Source organism: Chinchilla lanigera, unplaced genomic scaffold (genome assembly GCF_000276665.1).
Source record: "Chinchilla lanigera isolate Chin_1 unplaced genomic scaffold, ChiLan1.0 scaffold00004, whole genome shotgun sequence".
Lineage (NCBI taxonomy): Eukaryota > Metazoa > Chordata > Mammalia > Rodentia > Chinchillidae > Chinchilla > Chinchilla lanigera.
The window spans coordinates 27,937,507-27,942,519 of NW_004955405.1; positions in this window are offsets into that span (position 1 = coordinate 27,937,507).

Here is a 5,013-nt window from a genome sequence, read left to right on the forward strand (position 1 = left end):
TTTTTGCTTTTTGAGACAGGGTCTCGCTATGCAGTTGAGGCTGGCCTTGACCTCACTTTGTAACCCAGGCTGGTCTCGAGCTCACAACGGACCTCCTGCCTCACCCTCCCATGTGCTGGGATTATAGGCATGTGCCACCATGCCCGGTAAACTCCTTTGTGCAAATTCTACCCACAAACATGACTTGTTTTGAATCTACCTTGCTCAAACAAGACAGCAATTCTAATTGTTTGTAAGTTTAATTTTATTTTTAACTCACAAGTAACAGTGACATATATTGATTCTGTATAAAGGGATATTTTGATAGTGTATATATCAATGCAAAATTAAAACTGATTTATTCCATTTTTAAAAAAATTGTTATCCCTTTTTATTATTATGTGTTTGCAATACACAATAAATGCATTCATTGTGGGAATGTATGTACCCTTTTTATTTCCTTTTCCCTTCCCTACATTCAAATGGCCCTCACTACTAGTACTACAAATGTACTCTGCCTGCATTGTTAGAATATATCTGCTAAAATTTTAAATACAGGATGCTATAGATACTGAGGTATATTTCTCTGCTTTTACAGAAAAAAACCAACCAAAGCAAAATGACAGCTCATAAGAAAAAAAGCTGGAGGAGATTTTATGCAAACAAACTTCTGAGTGTTTGAATGTGGGTGGAGCTTCCAGGCATTGTAAGGTTTTTTTTTTTTCCAGTACCAGGAATTGAACTCATGACCTTGTGCTTGCCAGGCAGGCGCTGTGCCGCTGAGCTAAATCCCTATTTGTCAGTGTTCCCATCCATACAATGGACCTGATCATACTTGTCATCTTTGTGTGGCTGGGGTGAGGGTAAAATGAGATAAAAATATAAAGATCTTATTAAGTGCCTGGAATAGTACTCCAAAAACTATCATTCTTCCCCACACAGCTTTAGATGTAAGGTACTCATTCACCTCTTCTGGGTTACCTCCAGTGCTGGTCCATTTTTGAGCCAAATTCAATCAGGACATTATGAAGAGACTTGGCTAGCAAATGTGAAATTATAACGTATTAACATCTATTAATATTTTGATATTGTTGTACTCTTTAAATTTATCTATTAAATTAGTCCATAGAATTAAAAGCTGTTTTCTGAGATAGATAGATGAGATAGATAGATAGATAAATAGATAGATAGATAGATAGATAGATGATAGATAGAGACTGTGTGGGGAAAAATGTACAAGAAAGGAATTTTTTGTTCATATGCTTTTAAAGTTTTTATTAATATATATTTGCAACACTTTGTGATTCCATTCAGCTTGGGGGATTGATCTGCACACATATTGCACCTTAATCATTTTTATTTCTCCTTCCTTCCCTCTTCTTACCTCTTCCTCCTTTGTCAGATCTCCTTCCTGTCTCTATAGAGCCTACCTTCCTGTTTCTTATCACGTCTTATATTAGAGAAACTACATAATATTTAAACTTAATTCTCTGCTTCACTTCATTGCATGCAGGAACGAGTTAATGGAATAATGCAATTGTACAGTTCCCTGTGATTTCATTTTTCTTATCCATTCAGCTACAAAATCTTGATTTTATTGCTCTGACAAATATTGATTTCAGATATTATATAACTAACAGCACATATTACTCAAGCACATATTTTTAGACAATTTAATCACCTACATTAAAATGTTGATTTTTTTTGTCTATGTTGAGATGCTAGAAATATTATAAATAGGTAGCTGAGACTAAATACTTAAAATATTCCTTTAATATAAGTAAGATAGTTTTAGCAAATATCTTGAACTTGTGCACCATTACTTAAAATAAAAGATTAATAAGAAATCTTAACCTTAGGTAGTAAGAAAATTAATGAACCACTTTCTAAATTACACTTACAGCATAAATTAAAACTAGTTGAATAGTATTTGCAGAGTACCTAGATACAGAGCCCAAAAATCTATTAATAAAAATCTTATAGCTCACTAAACTTAGTCACTGAGGAATGAAATTAGGTTTAATAAATCTAGATAGTGACTTTTACAAAGGAGCATGGAATGTAATTGCTATTACTACTCTAAAATACTAAAATATTTTTGGACACATTTATTTAATGCTAGATCAGCCTACTAACTCAAGAAATGTCGATTCAATAAATGCAAGAAGCTTATCACATCTTTTTTGAGAAATTATTGAAATTATCGGCAATTCTAGATATAACAGATTACATAGTATTTTTTAAAAAACTTTTCACCATAAAACAAACTTTAGTAAGTCTAAGAATATTGGATTGCATGAATTGTGTTTAAAATACCAGAAATACAGACTGTTTATAATTTTCTTTTTCCTCACCAATTTGTTGTTGATATTATAAAATATTAAAAACAATAAGAAAAAAATAGAACTCCACAATACTAAGTTTTATCCTTTTATTTTCTTCTAAGCTTTCAAGTAATTTTTCCATTTGTGAATAACTCAATGTTGGAAAAACAAGCAGTAAGCGCCTGAAGTGGACAATTCAAAAGAATATGTTGGGGCTGGGGATTTAGCTCAGCGGCAAAAGCGCCTGCCTGGCAAGCGCAAGGTCGTGAGTTCGGTTCCCGGTGCCGGAGAAAAACCAAAAAAAAAAAAAACCAAAAAAAAACAAAAGAATATGTTGATGCATTTATTCTACACAAATGTTATGAGAAACACATATTTTTAAAATTTTGCAAGAGTAGTATTTATTTTGAAATAAAATAAAATTCCAAAGGTTTTAGAGATTGATCTCAGAGATAAAATTACTTAAATATCATAATTTCTGAACTAGAACTTTCATTTAAAATTATATGTTCTACATATAAAGAATTTAAAAAAAAATCAGCCCCCCCAAATCCAAAAATGGGCAGTTGAGATGAATACACACTTCTCAGATAAAGAAATACAAATGGCAAATAAAAACATGAGAAAATGTTCAACATCTTTCGTTATTCAAGAAATGCAAATTAAAACATTAAAGTTTCATCTCATCCCAGTAAGAATGGCTAGCACTAAGAAATCAACCAGTAACAAATGCTGGTGAGGCTGGGGAGAAATAGGAACACTTCTCCACTGCTAGTGGGAATGCAGACTGATGAAACCCCTGTGGAAATCAGTTTGGAGACTCCTCAGCAAACTAGTTCTAGAAGTCCCATTCAACCCAGCTATTCCCCTTCTGGGTATTTTCCCAGAAGATCTGAAAACATCATACCACAGTGATATATTTGCACCCATATTCATAGCAACACAATTTTTAATTGCTAAATTGTGGAAGTAGCCCAAATGTCCATCCACTGAGGATTGGATAAAAAAATTGTGGTACTTTTATATAGTGGAATATTACTCAGCTATTAAGAAAGATAAACTCGAGGCTTTTTATAGGTAAATGGTCACAACTAGAGATCATACTCATAAGTGTAATAATCAGACCTGCATGTGCAAGCATTGTATTGTCTCACTAGGGTAATAACCTGAAAGAATGAATAAGAACTAGGAGGTATGATACACATTGTGAAAGGAAAGGAAAATGCTCGAAAGTAAAGGGCAACAGAGATGTGGGAAAAGATAAGGGAAAGAAGGGGAAATTATGTAATTATGTATATACAGGATAGTTAACATAGTTGTACTGCTGTCTTCTATTGCTTTACTGAAAGGAACAGTTGATGATTATTTGTTTGATCAACCTTGAATGTCTCTCTATTTTTTTCCTGAAAAACTACTTTGAAAATATCAATACATAATACAATAACCATTGTTAATTTCCTACAACTTTGTCTGTAACTCTGTGTTGTTTGTGTTGTTCTTATCCTATTTTGCGAATGAATGTCTGTTTATTAATATTTTCTTTCTTTTATTTTTAAAATAAATTAAAAAAATAAAATTATATGATCTATGCATAGATTTATATCAATACACCACAATGCAGTTATAAATGAATATCTTTTATTAAATCACTTATATAATTCAATATGGTAGTGAAAACAAAGCCTGAGATAGAGAAAAATCAAAAAGATCTTTTTTTTTTTTTTGTAAACTTAGTTGTTGAATTTGTGAATTTAAGGAAAGAATAAAACGAAGCAAATAAATGAGTTTATATGTCAAGTTCTTTTTCAAGCATTACAAAGTCCCTGTAGAATAAGTGACCACTGAACATTACTGCTAAAATCTTTATTAAAACTGAATGGCATTGTGTTGCTCTGAAAAATGAGATAGCACGAAAGTTCAGTTCTATCTGCCGTACAGCACAGAGAAACCGTTTACAAGATATAATGAAACAAGAATCTCTTTAAAAATACATGAAGGGCAAATGTGTTTTCTTTCTGAGCTCCACAAATTTGATGCACTAATTTCTTTCTGTTGTAGCTTCCAGGGTTCCATTGATCTTGTGGTGTGGGAGGACTGTTATGGTGCGAGTCTGTTACCAGCAGCTACACGACAGTATTAATTAAGTTGTGCATTGGGAAAATGAAAACAAGCAAGATGCGTATTTGGTTTTTTTCCCCCAATAAAACCTTAAGTATAGCAAAGTCCAGGAATTTCTGTCACACTAATTAGTTTAATTTTTTCTTATTTTGTTGTTTTCTCATTTGTTCCTCTCTCTCCTTCCTACCCTCCCGCTTTTCCACCATTGCTGTCTTCCTTCCTCCTGCCGTAATTATTCCACTTTAGTAATAGCGTCTACATTTGTAGTACAAAGGTCAGTTAGAAGGAACAGCTACTAGAAATGGATGCACTATAATCTTTATCCTTGGGAAATTAAAGAAAAAGACATGCAATAAAGAGGAACTTCAATATTCACTGGGGCCTATGACCAGTTTTGTTCATTCTTCAGCACTAGAGTTAAAGCAACTCGTAGCCCTTGCACTGAGCTACATCCCAGTCCTGCTCAGCTTTCCTTTTCTTTCTTTCTTCCTTCCTTTCTTTCTTTCTTTCTTTCTTTCTTTCTTTCTTTCTTTCTTTCTTTCTTTCTTTCTTTCTTTCTTTTCTTTCTTTCTTTCTTTCTTTCTTTCTTTCT